The sequence below is a fragment of the Corvus brachyrhynchos genome, unplaced genomic scaffold, assembly GCF_000691975.1.
Source record: "Corvus brachyrhynchos isolate BGI_N302 unplaced genomic scaffold, ASM69197v1 scaffold266, whole genome shotgun sequence".
Classification (NCBI taxonomy): Eukaryota; Metazoa; Chordata; class Aves; order Passeriformes; family Corvidae; genus Corvus; species Corvus brachyrhynchos.
The window spans coordinates 1,265,619-1,285,002 of record NW_008238633.1 but is presented as its reverse complement, the minus strand read 5'-3'; the positions used below and the strand labels follow the sequence as shown (position 1 = coordinate 1,285,002).

Below are 19,384 nucleotides of genomic sequence, written 5' to 3'. Positions count from 1 at the left end.
AGCTGCGATTGAAGCCAAACCAGAGTTGGAATCAAGGACCTTTTATTACCACATCATATTTTAAGTTGTGGGATAAACTGTGACTGAAGGAGAAGAATTCATGCTGCAGGGCCAAATACCTGGGGCAAGAGCAGAAAAGTGCCACAAGGAAACAGTTCCCATCGCATAAAGATGAAAAACACAGGGACACAAACCACAACCTTGGCATCAGGGTAGGAAGCTGGATACTGGAAGAGGAAAGTAAACAAATAACCCCCCCCAACAAAAGTAGAGCTTCAGAAATTCCCTGAAAGCAAGGAGAAATAACAATGCTAAAATAGCTGATTCCATGTTTCATCGTCATTCCTTGTGATTCCATGACTTCATTGCAATGTGCTGCTTTTGTGAGCTTATAAAGCAATGAAGTATCAAATACCAGCATTTCTGTAGAAAATAAAAACCCAAACCAAAGTTTTCATCAAGTCATTTCTGGATGAAAACTTAATAAGCAAACCTGCTCATGGAAAACTGTCGGAGGTTTTTGTGTGTGCTCTGTTGGGTTTTTTTTTTTAAACATCACTTAAATGAATAATTACCTATGCTGCCAGAGTCAAATTCACCCACTATTTTCCATTTTAAGACGTTTTATTCCATTTTAATTCCATACATTTCCATTCTGATATTTTTCTGTGCTCTAATTGGTCAGAGTCAGTTTTTCCATGCTCACCATATCCATGGTTAGACTGAATTATCTTGGCAAATTTCAGCAAACGCTGCTTTTCAGAATAAGATTATGAGGAAACATGAAAATCAGATCATATTCTGTTCTTTTTTAAACATCCATGGGAACAGAAATTAGAGAAAGGTCAGAGTAAGCAACTGTGATAAAGTACAAAGCCCTCAGAAATACGGATTTCTTTTCATAGAATCATAGGATATTTCATAGAATATCCTGAGTTGGAAAGGATCATCCAGTCCTGGCTTTGCACAGACACCCCAACAATCCCACCCTGTGCATCCCTGAGAGTGTTGTCCAAATTCCCCTGCCACAGGCATTTCAGGTTGGACACCTCCATTGATGAAAACCAAGGATTTTTATCATTTATTTCTTGTTCTCTTTTCACATCTGTAACTGGCATGTTGCCTCCAAGAATGCCAGGAACAGAAAATCACTTAGATGGCACAGTAGTATTTTTACATTAGGAAAATAATTCTGCCTTCCAAGAGAAATTTAAATTTAAAAAAATAGGGGAGGCAGGGGGAGAAACATCCTGAAAAATCAGTACCTAATCATATTTCCAGTATGTATCCTGTTCACGCCATCTGAATCCAGTGGATAAAATCACAATTTGAAAGCAGGGCACACCATACCCTGTATGTCTTTGTCATCAACAAAACTTGAAGGAAAAAAACCCATTTACTCATTTCACATGAATTGCAGCAACCTATAAATCCTGCAGGCTTGGGTTCCCCACCTGTCCTGCATCCAGACCACCTTTTAATGGATATATTCCTATGGCTTTAATGGTGATGTGGAGCAGTTCACCTGCTTTTGCAAATTGTGCAGCCCCCCAGGACAGCTGCACTATCTACTGACAAGATCAGCACGCAGAAATATCACATTTTAATGTATCATAGCAGGCAGAAAAGGGCAATGTTAATTCAGGCAGTCATTAACCAAAGCAGAGCATGAGCAAACAGCTGTGATTAAAGGGGTATATTTCTGATGCCGTGGTCATTAAGGTACATTTGTACCAGTGCAATTAGAAGCGCCCAGGTTTGCTCTGACTCACTGTAGTTCACTCTCATTAGTCTGCAGTTGTTCAGATTTCTACCATATCCTTTTTTTCTTAAGAGAAACTGGTAATATATCACTGAATATAAATATACACGCGTGAAGAGAAGGAGAAATAACATTCCATTTGTACAAAAGGGGGAAGAATCACCCCCCATCTTTATCACTGGCAACAGCTGAGGGAAATTTAAGTTCTTTCATTTTATTTGCAGCAAGACTTAAAAATAGATTTGCAAATTCAGACTGGGAACTCTTCTATCCTTTTCCAAAAAAGAAAAGCACATCACAACATGGACAAATCAATTCCAATTGATTCTTGTCCAAAGAAACCACACTAAACCTCAAGGTGTCTTAGGTAAAGATTCCAAATCAGGAAATGAAAAGCTGAACAAGAAAATGCTGAGGTCAGGCAGGCTCAACCTTTTCTTATCCCTTTTGTTATCCCTTCTCTTTCATGCTGCTGGGGAGCACACGGAGGGGATGAAAGCTGCTGCTGCTGCTGGGCTCCATCATTAGGAACAGTCTGTATTTACAGTTTCAGCCTGGGAGCCACGGCAAGTCCTTAGCAGCTGACCTGGTGTGTGGAACTCCAGCCTCCCTCCCCTCGTGCTGCAGCCGCCTTGGGAAGCCCTGGAGTTAAGCTCTGTTCACCTCTGGGAAGGTTAAAAGGTAACAGACTTAATTCTGTCCAAGCTTACGTGAAAAAAATGTATTTGCTGCTTCATGATTGCCAAATATTGCCTTTTCCTGGTCTTGCATGAGCAAGGGCTGCGAAATGCTGTGGGCGGTGGGGGACTCCAGCCCGAGGGGATGCTGTCCTTAGGGACTCCAGCCCGAGGGGATGCCCTCCTTAGGGACTCCAGCCCGAGGGGATGCCCTCCTTAGGGACTCCAGTCTGAGGGGATGCTGTCCTTAGGGACTCCAGTCTGAGGGGATGCCCTCCTTAGGGACTCCAGCCCGAGGGGATGCCGTCCTTAGGGACTCCAGTCTGAGGGGATGCCCTCCTTAGGGACTCCAGCCCGAGGGGATGCTGTCCTTAGGCAGTCGGTGGCTTTCACTGCACGTTTCCTGTTGCTGCTAAAAGCTCTCAACTAAAATGCTCACAGGAACATGTGCAGCCCCAGTCTCTCGGTGGTTGGTCAGACAAACAGGGCTCTTGGTGTGCTGGTGAGTCAAGGTTTCACACGGATCAGGACTCTTAAAAGCCTTGATCCCACTCTCTTCAGAGACCTGAGAGAAATGCAGTAACTTCTGGAAGCTTTTCCAGTTGAAATGTTAAAAAAAAATAATTTAAAAAAAGAGATGTACTTGCTTTTGGAGGATTTGGGGTTTTCTCAAGAGGAGGCTCTATCACAGCCTGAAAATTTTCATAGGGAATGACAAAAACACTGTGGCAGCAAACCACTGAGTGAACACTTACGTGGGGGAGATTACAGACTGGCAGAGGGAACAGCTCTTCTAAGACAAAGAAGCTTCCAGAACTGACCCTGTCAATGAGTAGCTGGAGGCAAAAGATGAATTAGAATTCTACTCAAAAGGAAAAGTAAAAAGGGATAGAGCTGCTGCTCCAAAGAAGAGATGGAGATGTAAGTTCTGGAAATGCAATACAAAAATAAGTAGCTACATTTTTCCTAAGTCTCTTTGTGCATGTTACTTTGTCAAAATTAATCTGGGTCGTTTATCCAGAGGAGAGTAATGATCTGAACCAGCTCTGAGAGCAGCAAAGTGTTAATCAGCTGTTCAGAGGTTTCCCCTTGGGCAGGCTCTTAGAACACAAGGAGGAACTCCGTGTCAAACAAGTCCTTAGTACATGAGATTTTTGACTTGTTAAAACACAGAATGGGGTAACTGGGAGCTCATGACAAACTGCTGAGGGCTCTTCTGAACTGCAGCTCTCGGAGGTAACTCGCTCCAGGAGCTTCCCCAAGGAACAGCAATCCCACAAAGATGAACTGCCGGGTTCCCTGAGGTTTGTGCTGCTCTGGCAGCCTTGGGGAGGATCCCTGAAAGGCCACACACGGTGGGAGGAGTGCACAGAGATGCAGGGCCTGGGTATTACTGAGGATCCTCAGAGCTGTCCTTCATCCGCGTCAGGCAAAAGCGATGCAAACGTGTTTGCAAAATCCAGGGCAGCAAAGGTTTATAAGGACCCAGATACCAGGAATGAAGGCAATGTATCAATCTGTGGTTTTAGTCAGGACCAAACCCAGCAAAATCTGCAGGATCTGACCTGTGGTAGATCCCTCCCTTCATGTGTGGGGCCTTCCCTGTATGTGACACTCCAGGGCTCAACCCCAAAGGGAGGACTTGGACTGAAGAAGTGTCTTAGCTTTTAAAACCTCTGCCCCACTCTTCTGGAATGGGCATTAGCTCAGTTTTCTTCATAAGAGTTTTGATCCTCAACCTGTTCAGGACGTTTTCTTTTGTCTGTATTGACAACAAAGTGAATTTCTCTCTTCAGAAATGCCTTCTTAGCAGAGAAGGTGCAGTTTAAATTATGTGATAAATCTGATCCATTCCTACACAGAAAAGCTAATCCTGATCCCCGTATAAAGCCTTTTATTGTCCCGAGCTCTGTCTTCCATTGCCCCATGTAATCAAGAAGTATCCTCTGTATCTTGAATTAATTCATGTGAGTAGCTCTTTACTGAAGCACACAAGTGGCACTAATCAAATACTTTGGGGTGAATGATCTCGAAACCCATCTTTGAAGAATACTATGACAGGGCTGGGAATGGGGAACTTGGTGTTGCCTGTCAGTGATCCAGCATTTAAAAGTCTCGCACTGCATTTACTTGCTGAGTTACTACAGGGAAAAGATGCATTATTAATGTTTGGCTCTGCCTTTCACCTGAAAAAGATATTTTCCAAAAAAGGAATGTAAAGAAAAGATCTCGTAATTGTGTTTGTATTACTCAGATCTGTTGAGGAACATAGTTCTGCCATTATTTTAATGTGTGGCCTGGAAAGACTCTTCGACTTTGCAAAAAAAATTCCCTTTGCAGCTACATTTTCTCAAAAACTGGCTGTCAAAAAGTCATCCCTGTGTCATTTCTGTGTTTGATGCTGGCTATAAGTTGACAGTTGAAATAGATCTCGAGGAATTTCTGATGTAGAATGAAATAAATGCATCCTTGGAAACAAAAAGAGCTTTCAAAAAGGTGCAGCTACGACTGCAAGCAGGTTTCAACTCATTCCTTTTTGGCTTCTGTTATTGTCTGTTGGTTTTTTGCCCTTTAAACTCCCAGAATTTCTGCCACTGCCTTTGCCACACTTGCTACAAGGGCAAGCATGAAGTGTTTACCCAAAACAAACAGGCTCCAAAGCAAAAGCAGAGCTCAGGACATCACACAGGCCTTTGCCTGGGTGTTCGTTCCCATTTCAGAGAGCTCCTGACAAAAAGGGAAGTGTCTCTGTCATGTTCAAACTCAGAAGTGAAGCAGACAAAGCCCTTGTTCTGCTTGCTGCAACCACAGCTGTAACCTGACAAGAGATTTTTTTTCCTCCTTTATTTTTTCTTTTTCCTTCCTCTTCTCCCTTCTCCCCCCTCCCTCTTCCCTTTCTTCTTCTTTCCCTTCTCCCCTTTCCCCTTCCCCTTTTCTTATTTTTAATTTTCCTTTTTATTTTGCATCAGAAAGGTGCTGATGACATTATTCACCAAGATTGCACTTCAGAGCAGTTACAGAATCTTGTGAACTCAAGGTCAGCAAAACTGTAATTCAGACACTCTGCTCCTCATCTTGCTCTGTTTGGTGCAAAATTAGGAAGAATTCTTGACAAGGTCTGCACATCCACAGCATCCTTCTCAGCTGATGACAGGGAATGTGCTGCTTGGTGAAACGCTTTGTATCAGCTCTCACAGAATTCAGCCGGCAAAGAAAGCAGGCCCTTGTTATGCAAAATCTTTGTAAACAGTGTTCTGCCCTTAAATTGATTTTAATGCTTTGCCTTGGCGAGCTCCTGCGCTGATTTTCCCAACAGAAGCCACCACAGGGGCCATCTGGTGGCAGCAGTACTCTGGAGCTGCACAAAACGTGCTAGGGCATGATCCAGGGGTAAATTTCCAGCAGAATGCAAAGGGATCTAACCCTGAACTTCTCTTAAGGACATATTGTTATAACTCAATCTAGGCTTGAAAAATTCCTGCAAACTTGGAGGGAAAATAGAACTTGTTCCGTGGCTGTCATTCCAAGATAAATGTCAGTACAGATATTAGAATGTAATAATTTTCTATTTTATATTAAAAATTAAAATTGTTTCCCTTCCTGTCCCTGTCCCTGTCCCTGTCCCTGAGCTGTCCCCATTCAGGGATTTTTGCTAATGGACTCCTCAATGCCTTCTGCAGGGAGGAACATCTTTTCCTTACTAAAGGGAAAACACCCAGGACTGCTTTGCACTGGTCAGTACTGAAGAGAGGCTCATTTGGTACTCACAACTTATTACAGATACCCCAGACCTTCAGCTTTTGGAGCCAAGACTTTAATAAATTTCATGCTTGAATCATCATTACTATTACATTTATAAAAAGGTGAAAAAATCCTCTCAGAGAACTATTTGAGATTCAGCCTCTCAAGGTAAATCTAAGACTTTTTTTCCCGGGAATGTTTTCCTGGGGTATTTTGACCTGTGTCTGTGCGTATCTGGCAACAGAGTTTCCTGCAGCGATGTAAATTTGGGGCAGTACCTCTCAGATGGATCTCAGACACAAGTTCCATGTTCTTTTCTTAGCACAGGAGGAGCTGCTCAGGCTGGGGCAGACAGATCCTGTGTGGCAGCCTTTCATCTGTTACGAAATCCTTTCAGGAGGAGAGCACTGAATAATAAGGTGGATTTGCTTTCTCCCCGTGTCTCTGGATGTCAGTTCTTGAGGCAGAGTTGCTGACTAAGGAGCAGTGTTTGGTGTTGGGTTACAGCTCTCCAAAGGAGCTGCCTCCGTGCCTGTGAAAAGCTCCGTTGATCCACAAACACCCCTAAAATCATCCCGGCAAAGCACTTGGGTCACTAATTAACGCCATTAAGAAGATAGCCTCATTTTGAACTGCAGACGTCCTATTCTAGCTGGAAACATTTCTGTCTGCAGAGTGACCATTCAGCATATTTCATGTGACAGCCACGGGCTTGGTCCTCTGAAGCCACCCGAGTTCCCAGTGCTGACTCAACAGTGCCACGACAGAGACCCACCCCGCCCCAATTCACTGCTGCTGCTCGTGTGCCTCTGCCTGGGCAGGCTGGGGGGACCACGGGACCCCTTCCAGCCGTGCCCATCCCGGGATTGTGTTCCCGACTGCTCGAGACAACGTGCAGTTGTACCCCAGTCTGTCAGCTGTGTGCCTGACCCCATTCCTAGGTGGTTTTAACACCCAGCTTTCCGCACCGTGGTGCAAAGTGAAAGTGGCTCAGAACACTCGTGTCTGGCCCAAGAAATAGAAGTGACCTCCAGCATTTGGTGGAAAATTGACGGTACAAACTATTTCTTAGGCTCATGCTTTTATGGATTCAAAACAACCAAAAAAGGATGATCAGAGACAAGTGTGATGTAAAGGATAAAAAACAATCTGTGAAAAGGATCAGAAACCCATCCTAGATAAAGCCTCTTTCAGTTGCTGAAACAACAGCAAGGGATGAAGTCATCCCTCGATGCCTCAACAAGTGCCTGTCGTGTTGTTCTGTGAATCACCCTCAGAGCGCAGGAACCTGTAATTTCCACATGCAGAATGTCCAATTTCAATGCAGGGATAAGTGAGAGGGAGGAGAGCACACTTCGTTGAATCATTCACAGCTGTAAGTGCCAACAGGTACTGCTGAGTGCAAAGAACATGAGTCAACAACCACACAGCGGGGCTGGGCTTGGGGAGGGTCTTCTTGTGGGGTACCTGGTACAGAAAACATCCTTGAGCCCTCTCTGTCCCATCCCTGATCAAGTCAAACAGGGCACACCCTCGGGGACAGCCAGGCTGCAAACAGGCTGCTCCAAGGGCACCATCGGGCTGCTGGAAACACGCCTGGGGCAGGGAGGGAGAGGGGAGGTGACACGTGGCACTGGAATCCATCCCAGCCCTGCTGCTGCACCCACAGAGCCTTGGCTCTCTTGGTGCTTGGCTCCAGCTTCCCTCATTCAAATCCCAATCACAGAATCACAGAATCAGTAAGGTTGGAAAAGACCTCCACGATCATCAAGTGCAGCCTTTGGCTGAGTCTCTCCAAGGCCACTAAATCACACATGAAGTGCAATATCCACTCGTTTGTGACTCCACCACAGCCTGTGCCGATGTTTAACCACTCTTTCAGTGAATAAGTTCTTCCCTGATATCCAGCCTGATGCCATCATTCCCGCAGCCCTGCACTTTTCCAGGTGTGATCCCACGTGGGCTGGAGGCTGAGTGTGGAAGCAGGATTGGTACAACTGGCTGTGTGCAGCCATAGCTCTGAACGTGGGATCCAGGAGCCAGCAGGCACACGGAGCCTCTCCAGGATGGCCAGCGAACAGAATGATTCCACAGAGAAGTGGCAAGGATTTGGAAGAGAAGCATTAAAAAGGTGGAAAAGCACTGACACACTCATTACTTTGGTAGGATGAGGAAAGAGCCACTGCTCCCAGCACTATCTGTATTTCTGTGATATGGGCCTGAGCAGAAAAGTCTGGGAGAGGAAAACATCATGGAACAGGAAGCTGACAGGGCTTTTCATGGCAGAGCTGCAAAAATGTCAGAGTAACTAATATGTTTTCCATGGAGGATACCAACAAAAGAAAACCACATCAGGAGCATTCAGCGAAATACTTTACAAAATGAACCCAAGTTTAGATTATGAAATTAAATTCAGAGTAAAAGAAAAAAAAATTAAAACTTGGAGCAAACATTTAATTCTTTTAGTTCTCCCATTCCTCCGACATTTTGGTTTTCTAGTTTAGTAATAACCACAGAAGCATAGAATCATAGAATACCTTGAGTTGGAAGGGACCCACAAGGATCACCGAGTCCAACCATACGATGGGTTTGGTCCTTTCCCATAGGGAGGTAAAGCCATAATTTGTGTGCAATCTTGTGCTGATTTTCTGAGCTGAGAAAGCAGAGAAAGTCATAATGCTGTAGGAAGCAGGAAATACAGGATTTGCACAGCACTGGTGAGAATGCCTGTGGACAGTGAGCACCAGCACTAATAGTGAGGGATAGAGCAGGAAGGGGTGAAATCCCCATGCCAGAGAAAAGAACAAGATAGAATGATTGGAACAACACAAGGCAATTCCAGCATATACCACTGAGGCTTTCTCCAAAACCTGGAGGCTTTGAAGGATTTCCCTAGGTGAGAATCAGGAGCAATCCTATGAGATCACTGAGACATTAAACTGGTCCTCTGGAGAGAGAATTCCCTGGCTGCACCACCTTCATCTGCCGTTCCTGATGCCTGGGAGCAGGGAGCCAAGCACCCTTCTCCTTCCAGCACTGAGTGAAGAGCCCACGTGTGCAGCCGTTTCCCCGCTCTCTGTGCTACTGGAAGGGACACACCAATTCCCTCTGAAGCGGCTCCCCGGGAGCACTTTGAGCAGGAGCAGAACTGTTGATGCAGAGTTTAACAGCCCCAGCTGTTTGGTACCTCCCGAGCACTGATTAAAGGCTTGGGACTTTCCCTTCTGCTGCCTCTGCTTGTCCTCAGCATCTGAAGATCTCCAAGGCCTCACAGAACAACGCTGACCCTTGCTGTGATGAAACCGCTGGTTTTGGGCCCTGGCCCTTCGGCCCCCAGAGCTGCTGATCCCGGGAAGAGCTGCTGATCCTGTCAGGACACACACACACTTCTATCAGGGCCAAAACTAGAAATTATTGGGCTCTATAAGCTGCCTTTCAGCTAAGAGACCTCAGTTCTGCTATAAATAGTTCCAAAGCCGATCCTTCCTCCACCACAATATCTGCTGTAGGGATGCAATCCATAGCAATTCCAAGGGATTGGAAATCACCTCTTATTTTAAAAATCATCTATATAAGAGCTCTTACACCTTTTTAAAAGCATGACACCTTGGCTTTCTGCAGAATAGTTCCTCTACCTGCCGTAAGCAGTGAATGTCTTGGGGGAGAATATGTAATATTTGTGTGTGTTATTAGGGGAAAATGCAAGATTCTGAAAGTATTAAATTTTATATGTATGAATAATTTGACCTAACTCTCCATTGGTATATACAATCATGGAAAATTAATTTGTTGTATTGTGCAGTTTGACACAGTAAGGTAAAAAATATTTCTACCTGACCAGCATTTCTTAGAATTTCAACAAAGCAGTAAATCTTAAACAATCCGTGTTTTTTCAGTGGCTGTTTTCAAGGGCTCCATTGTGGCAGGAAATGCTAATGTTATGAATCGATATGCACTAACATTACTCAGGTAATGTGCTTTTAAAAATGTAATTTAACATAATGGAAATCTCCTAGAAAGGTAGATATTAATTTTCAAAAAACTCTGATCATCCATTTAAATTAAATGCACACCAGCTCATTCCTCAATGCATAATGCAAACTTCTATTTAGAAGACAGATGCCATAATTTACACCGTGCAGAGATACTCAGCTAATGTAACACCTCTGTTTCAGGCAGCAGTAAAACTGTCTTAATTAAGGAAATGCCAACAGATTAAGATGTTCTCATGGTTCATAAAATATTTTAGAGGGTGGCTTGGCAGCATTAGTACAAATGTTGTGAAGCCTGGTGTGTCTGAAGCTTATGCTCTGCACTTAAATTAAAAAAAAAAAAGATGCTGTGAACCATGGAAAAAGATGGCAATGTCATATTTCTGTTGCCATATGTTGATATATGTAGTTATAGTGATTATATAGGGGTCACAGAGTGGGTTCCTAAATGGCCACATCTCAAAGTCATCACTGAGTTTCTACCGTGCTTCTACATCTCCAGGTAAAAGCCAGCCACTGAAGGAGTAACAGCAAAAATTTACCTAAAGGTAAGGATGAAACTGGAAGATAAAAGGAGCTGAGAGAAGGCTGGGTGAAAGAGGAAAATTTACTGTAAGAAGGAAAAACTTCCCACGCCCTTCAGTTCACAGTGCAAACAATACACAGATAATGGGTGGTTTGCAGATGAATCCACAGCACAGCACCTGACCTGACTGTAAATAATATCTATTCACATGGGCCAAATTAATTTCATTTAAGCCACAGCTGGTAGCAAAAAAGTCTACATAACTGAGGGCTGATCCAATCAGCACTGAAGTTTTGAGTGAGCAAATCAATTAATTATGCATTGATTTTACCAGGCGTGTTTGTTCCAATCGTGCACAACTGCGCGTTTGGCTCCGGAGCTCTACAGCATCTGTCGGATATTTACACCCAGCTCCTGAACACGAGCTCAGTGGTTCCTTTTTGGCTCGAGGCACAGGCAGAGAAGGGAGCAGCTGTTTGCAAAAGGCCACACAATCACACTGTACCTGCAGAGGATGCTGCGCTCCAGCGTGGCCCAAGGGAGGGAAGATGCCTCGTCTGTCTGCAATTAGGCAAGAATCACAATAGGTGCATGTATTAATTCAGTAGAACAAAATAGAGAGAAGGGAAATATGTGTCTTTTCATAAATTAATGCTGGATGTTGCTGACTAAAGCAGAAAGTAAGTGGAGATAACTTTTCCTTTTTATTTCTGATCTTCACGGGAAAATCTGTCTGCACTTACCCATAAATTCATACACAGAGAGAGTTCTGTGTTCTGTGAACACAATCCTGTAAGAAACACAGTTCCCTTTTGCACTGAATCTGTCAGGTCTCATTGATTTTAACAGTTACTGAGGAAATACAGCTCCTTGCTAGGCACAGAGTGAGTCCTGTACATAAAGCATGGGATTGGAACCTGAATACAGAGCTGCTGAAATAAGTACCCGAGAAGTAGCTAAAGCTAAGGGAAGTGAATGGAAATATAAATTAATGGGAAGGGATGATTTAATAGGGATAAAATAGAGAAGGTAAAACTGATGTGATGTTGGAAAATGAGACTTTCTAGTTAGGATTCAAATATCTGTTACAGGGAGCTTTAATGAAGTTTATGCCCGGGCAGCGCTATATAAATCTAGAGCAGAAGACAGACTTAATCCCATTAAATATTTGTCAGGGATTTAATGTAGTAGATAATATAACAAGCACTATTAAACCTGGCATTACAACTCCCCATTTTTACCAAGTTCCAACGCCCGTGGCTGCAGGGAGAGCTTTGCCTGAGACAGGGCTCAGTGACTGGACTCGCATTGCTGTTAACGGATCCCAGTCAGGCACTGGAGCCGCTCTGGGTTTCTCAGCTCCTCTTTCCATGCACTCTAAACCAGCTTTGCTCCCTCCCTGCAGAGGTGGCCACTGGAAATGCTGTAACAGGAATATTTCTAGAACCTTCCTTTTAACAGAAATAGGCTAATTTGACCTGCTGGTTCTGTACGTTTTTTCTGTTCAAGAGCAGAATATCATCATCAACCTCCTCAAACAGCTGCTGCCAAAACCACCTTCCTTTGCTAAGATAGTGAAATACCGTGGTCCTGCAGCCCACCTCAGTCAGAATCTCCCCACTGTTAGTTCAGGGAGTGCCTGCCTTCCATGTTGCTTGTACACTTCATTTTCTCATGTCATCCCAGCTTTTATGCTTGGCTGAACGACAGTAAGATAAACAAAAAAAAGGTTTGAGCTCTGCAGATGTGGGGAAACTTTTGTTACACCCAAAACTGTGGGATGGATAAGGCATCACTGAATTTCTTTTCATTTGTACAGATTCATTTATACTCTTTGGTTGGTTAGTTAGTTGGTGTTTGAGGACTTCTTTGTGCAGGCTCTAGCAACTACCACCACACAGCAGACAGGAACTGCTTTTTGAGAATATCCTACTGCTCTGACCTCAAAAGTTCAAAGTTTCTGGGTTATCATAATCATGTCTGTGGCAATTAAAATGCTGGGAATTCAGATACTTGATTGGGGTTTTTCTTGTATTTTTTAAAATAAAATAGTTATAAATTAATTAAAACAGAATAATTAATTCTTCAATGTTTGTTATTCTCTCGTTTAAAACTTTTTAGCTGTCAGAGCTGAAAAAACACTTGGTGATTGCTGATCCTGAAGAGCACTAAGAAGGGTACATTTCATGGCTGAAGTTGGTGGCTTCAGTGCCATTTATTTGATGAACACATGTAAAATTAATATTCCCAACATGGGCCAACTCATAAAACTCTTGTTGTTTCCACTTGTGCATAGTAAGAAATTGGGTTGGAGAACTTTTCGTGCTGCGTTTTGTGGCCACTCATCAGGTGATGTTTTCTGTCTAACAATGGAAGGAAGTGAAATAAAAGATGTGTTATCATGAACTAGAAGTGTTTGGGAAATTCATGCCAGGTTTCATAGGAAGATAAATCATACCCAGACTGTCCAAGCCTACATTTTCCACTGACAGGCTATCAGCATCCCAGGAAAAGCAAAACTACTGCTGTCTCTTAGAAGTAAACCCACATTTTTATTAGTTCTTTCTCTGTAGATGTAAGTCAGCCTTCCCAGGATTTCCAGCTGTATGAAGAGGCAGAGTTAAACAGACACAGAAAAGCTAATTCCTCCCCTCAGGACAAGAAACACTTGGTACTGCACAGGGAAGCCCATTTTCCTGTTTTTTAAAGAAGAAGATGGAATTTTGCTTTCTTCCCCGTCTCTGGCACCGCGTTTGAGCCACGGTATCTGCAGAGGAAGGATGTTCTGAGTCTCAGGGTGCCTGGGGTCAAATCCCCAGGGCTTCCTGAGTGATGAGTAAATGAAGTAAATGTTATTTCCCTTCTGGAGCGGGGCACTGGAGCCGTGGAAGTCGGAGCTAAGCAGAGACCCCAGGTAGGGGCAGCTCTCCACGATGTCCCCATGGCTGTGGCGGTGCCAGGCTGGGTCCTGCTCCCTCCTGCACAAGGATGAGGCTCCTGCAGAGCTGTCCCTGGGGCCTCCACACAGAACTTTTTCATTAAAACTACTTGGACAAAGACAGGATTAGAAGTTCTGGAAACCCCTCAGATCTGTGGTGCTGCACTTGCTGCCCTTTCTCTGATTGCTGATCTTGGCTTGTCCCAAACGTCCCTCACGTTTTTTTACTTCAGCAATTTCTATCAGAATTTTCTGTTGAGCTGATGGGAAATGTCTCCCTACTCGAGCTCTGATTTTCATATTTTTCATGGTGAATGGGGTGGGAGGGAATGGAGGCATTCCCAAGGAATGATCTGGAATTTGGGTCAATTCTTTTGAAAGCAGAAAGATTCCACTCTAATTTGCACTCTGAATTGAATCAGGATCTTGCACGTGGCCCAAAGTACAGCATAATTCTGACTAAATGTAGTCCTTTTGCTCCAGTGCAAATTGTGGGTATTTCATTACACAGTGAATGTTTATCTAAATTCTCACAGTAAAAGACAGATCTCACTTGAGAACTGGAGATACTCACTGGAGTAACACATTTCTCTAAAAGCTGTATGTAAATAGTAATCAAGCCAGTGCAAGCAGGCTGCCATGGGAATGGGGATGTGTTACAGCATTTTGACTACACAGCTTCACTCCTGTAGAGAATCAGGCAGACTAAGAGGAATTTTTAATGGATACAACCATTGTTTACAGTAATAACTTAAAAGAAAAGGTGCTGGGATTAGGGTGTGCCAGTGTCCCCTGGTACCCAAAGGGAGGCCAGTGCCCATGGGAAAACAGGCAAATGAGAGGAGTGATCCGTGATTCCCGGGAGACAGGGGGGTTGCACTTCTGAAACGTCCAAGTGTAGGTTTTTCAATCAAAAATTAACGGTTTTAATGACTCCAATAAAAATTAAATTCCTATGGAGAAAGAAACAACAAGCTGTATTGTATAAGCAAGACTTTCTTTTTGAAAAATCTATTTCCCAATCTGTGAAATGCCTAAATGCTGAAAAAGATAATTAAGAAATATAATTAATACTTACAAGGGTTATCAAAGGCACTGAAGTAATTTAAATTTCAATCTCACAGTTCAGAAAATGCACTCAAAAAGCTTGGAGAGCTACAAAGGAAAAACTCTTGGATAAAAGGTGGCAAGTTCATGGTAAGTATCATCATTAAACCCAAACGTGTCACAAATCAGCACAACAAGAAAATTCAAGTGCAAACTCAAGTGAAAGAGGAATAGCTTTTTGTAAATAGCTTGGTACAAGCTGTCACAACAGTTCCTTTATTTAAAAAATAATCTTAGAAATATGGAGATTCCAAGCAAACTTGGAACAGCCTTTATGAAAACCACTCTTTGCCTGCATGGCTGAAGTGGAATACTGGGAGCACCATGTGATGCACGAGGATATTTCACAACTGGAGCAGCCTCACCCTTGCTAGCAGAGATCAGGGGAGGGCCAGAACTCTTGGGTCAGACTCACACTTTTGCTTAGAATTGTAACTTACCCCTGTTGCTAAAAAACAATTTAAACCTAGAGATTAAAATGATATTTTGTCCACCAAGAAAGACATTATGTCTAAGGAGTCAGGAAGAATCAAAATAAAGACAAAACCATATATATGATCATAAAAAGTCCTGAAAGCTCAAATTATACCAGATGCATATAAATTAGCATTATTACTTAGATAAGACATTCTATAATAAGGGAGATAACACTATTAATGTAATTACTGACTGCCTGCTCCAGCACTGGGAAAGAATTAAATACATTACACTTCTGGATAAAGCCAAAGTAATTATGAATTTCCAGTTCTTTCCAACTTAAAGAACTGTCTAGTGACTCTCTCTAAATGGGTCTAATGCAGCAACTCCATTCTGATCTCAGTGCTGGTCTAAGCCCCAGTAATCACTCAACTCTTCTGGCTGCAAGGCAGAGTCAAAAAATTCACAGTTTGCCAATGCTGGATTGCCTTTTGCTCCTCCTTTTCACAAGGTTCCTTCCCACTAACACTTTATCTGCTGTCCAGTACTCTTCATTCTCTGCAAAGAAAGCCCAGCTCTGGTGGCATAAAATAATGGTTTGATGAAGACTGGGAAGTATTTCTCCAGAACAGGGCAGCGATACCTGAGTGGTTTGCACCTGGCCCATTCTGGTTCAGGCTCTCAGTGCCCTGCATTAGAATAAGCCTGGAGTTAATCACTTCTGTTGTTGCTGGGTTTAACACATTGCTTTCAATCTTTATGAACTGTGTGGGTTCTAGATGTCTCTCAAGCTTTGAGTTCATGTGCAGTGGGGCCACAGTGGTTGTGTTTCCTTCTCTTCATGCCTTGTCAGTGATAAAGTGCCCCTGTTAGTGGTGACTTACAGCCTCTGCCACGCTTGGCAGATTTCCTGTTGCTCCATGTGTTATTTGCTATCAAAGAAAACTGCAAATTTCTCCAGGTGACAAAGCTTGTAGTGCAAATCTGTCTTCTCCGTGCTGGAGCCAAGGTACTTCTGTCCCCTGCCTTGTCCTGCCTTCAATGCAATAATATTTTTGTGAAGGAACAGAGCGGTGCAAAGAAGATGAAGGGACACAGAGGTCGGGTGGGAACTGATTTGTGCAGGTGGAGCTTTCAGGAGCTGGTCAGTTTGTACCTGCACCCAGCATCTGTTCCACCTGTCCCCCCAGAGGATCTCCTTCCTCTTCTGGAAGCCTGGAAAGAACCTTTCAAAGGTCTGTTTGAATTATGAGCAGCGTTTCCCAGACACCTCCCCAGCTGCGTGCCCTGCCTTTGAGGAGTGCTGCCTCCCGCCCCGCATCCCCTCTGTGTTCTGCAGGAGTCCACAGCCCTCACCCTGGGATAGGTACCAGCAAGTGGGCAGTGACTGGATGTTTATTCAATCCAGACAGCTTTGCTGCAGTTATTTGTCCCTCTCCATAGAGCCACGTGCCTGGGAATCTTCCTCGCAGACCGGATGCCACGGCGTGCAGACAGTGCAGAAGGAAGAGCTCCTGTCATGGAGAACTGCAATAAGCTCAGAGAAAACTGAAGAGACAGAGTGGTGCCTTCCAGAAAGAAATCTGGCAGAAAACATTACTGAAGCATCAAAACCCCACAGTTTAGGAGTATGCAGACCTCGGAGGGGAAGGGGGCAGGAAAGTAACCTCAAATCCCTTCTTTTGGGCCAAGTATCTGCAGACACTGAGGATGCTTCGCACCAGTAACTCCTCTTTCTCTTACCCTCACTGTCACCTCGTGGAAGCACTCAAAATGCAGTGTTTTGTACCTGTCTCTATGTGCTTCACACAAAAGATCATGAAAAACTGACAACTGATTGTTTTCATGCAGAGGAGCACTGAGAATGTGTTCATTCCTCACTGCAACACAAACTCACCTGGAAAGGCTTTCAATGCACAGCCACACCCCTGTGTCTGGAGCTATCTCCCAAAACATGAACGCTTATCAGCATTCTGATTTCTGCTGGGCAGATCAAAGGGTTATCAACAAGCACTTCAGGAAGCCAAGGGTGCTTTAAAGACCTGGAATACCTTGAAGAAGTAGTAAGGAAGAATCAATTAAATTACTGGTTTATAGAGAATTAATAGAATATGCTTGAATAGTCAAGTGCAGTAGTTAAAAGATCATTTTTACAACATATCAATATATTTGTAATCATCTGCAGCCCTACTCTTGGGTATTACACCCTAGGAGACGCTTTGATTTTGTCACTCAATGACTGAGACATCTGGTACACTTCATTTCCCTGACTCCATTTCTTCTGGGAAATTGTAAATCTTTTGACAGAAAGTGCTTGACAAAAGCTAACTATTACTTCACACAAGTACCCTTAGTTTCCACCACCTTCTGAATAGAGTTTGGAAACTTTTCATTCTTTAAACATAAATTAGATGCCTTCAGATTTTTCACACTGATCTATGGCATTATTTAATGAATTATAGGAGAAAACAAAAAAGAAGTTGGCTCAGAACATATTTTTACCACCAGTGACTAACACTATTCATGTAGAAATGCCAAAGAAATTCATGTAGTCAACTAAACCTTTGTTGTACCACACAGGTGAATCTTCCTGCTTTGGCAATCAAGTAGAACCTGATTTTTTAAAACAAATCACCCAGAGTGCTCAGTTCACTGTTACCAATTGTATTCTTTTTTATTTGTGATTCTTGACCATTTCTATTAGGAGTCCACTGTAGTTTGCTTCAGATATTTTGGACTTTAATTCCAATATAATAGAGCAAACAACTACATTAGGACTTGAAAATAAGCAAGAGTGGAAGAAGTAGATGAATCAATGAATTGCAATGGATTGAGGAGAGTGTAACAGCAGAACCTGCTGTTGTTTTACACTGGTTACAGTTTGTCACCAAACTGGATCAGAGCAAAAAAATCCCCCCACTCACACTGGGACTGGGAAGAGCAGAGCAAGGCCTCATATTTTGAGATGTAAAATGATTGAATACACCTCTGATAATGGGTGACCCATCCTGCAGCACAGCAGAGCACTGCTCCAGTAGAAATACCAGTGGCACTCTCTGCAGTAAGGCCAAAACCTGAATTCTCCATTCCTTGCGTGCCCAACAGCCCCAGAGCCTCCACGAGGAGCTTGGCATCCACAAGAACAGTGGGATATTTTTATCCCAAAGGGTAATAAAGAACAAAGGCCGTAACCTTGGCAGATCCCAGCACAAGTGATGGTGCCCCATGGAGAACAGGAAACAGACTGGAGAGGGTTTGGTTTAATCAGGATGTGAAGCCCTTTGTTTCTCATGCCATTAACCTTCGCACTTTTTATGGTGCAAAGCCTCTGGTGGCAAAAGCCTGTTATATTAATGTTTCATTAAATTTTATATTCCTTTATATACCTGAAGTTACTAAATGCAATTCAGTTTAACATAAAGCACTCGACTAAAGAGTCTGTCTCCAATCAAATCTGTATTTACACTGTTGCCCTCCCACCTCATAAAATAAAAACTCCAAAGAGAAGAGAGAACTTTCCTTTTCCTCTCTTTAACAACATCCTGAACTTTAAAATAGTTAAGTGGTCCTCCATTTCCTGTATAATCACTGGCACTAAATGAATTTATGCTTATACATCCTGAACACAGATTCCTATACTCACATTAAAATAAAGATTTTTGTGGTCTCTCATTTCCATCCTGTCATTTTTCTTCTCCCATAACAAGTCAAAATAAAGGACAACAGAGTTTCTGTCCTTATTCTCTTTATACATCTTTCCCTTCCTTGGGCTCCACATGTCTGTGCAATTACACAGCTCCTGCACATGCAGGTGCCTCTCCCTAATTTCTTTTTAAGGTTCCTCTTTTTCCCATCCTTGGGAAAGTCCAAGGGGAGCTTTGGGAATTAACTCTAGTCCTACACCAAAAAGCCTTTGATCTGGACCAAAAAAAGGAGAATTGAGGCTTAGTTTAAATACATCATTCCAGGAATATATCCTCAAACTTGGTCTCACCCAAACTTTTGACAGTAACATTTGCTCAAAATTCTGCCTCCACTGCAGCCCCAGAAATGTCCTAATTTGACAGTACTGCACAACACTAATGCCTACTTGACTGTAAAAATGGAGCATTGCATGGTATTCACCAGCTGTTCAATCGGCCCTGTCAGGGCGTCTTGTCAAGGCAGGGACAGCAGAACCTTCCTGGAACACCAGACCAGTCACCCTGCTGAGGTCCCTCCAGA

The 19,384-nt window shown here is 43.3% G+C and overlaps 1 long non-coding RNA gene across 1 annotated transcript; it reads left to right on the top strand.

Annotated features, from left to right (window-relative positions):
- Window positions 1-962: 962 nt before the first annotated feature.
- LOC108447424 lies at window positions 963-18,918 on the top strand. Its single transcript, XR_001862975.1, has 3 exons — window positions 963-2,443; window positions 14,761-14,833; window positions 16,604-18,918. It is a non-coding gene; the product is annotated as an uncharacterized LOC108447424 (long non-coding RNA).
- The last annotated feature ends 466 nt before the right edge of the window (window positions 18,919-19,384 follow it).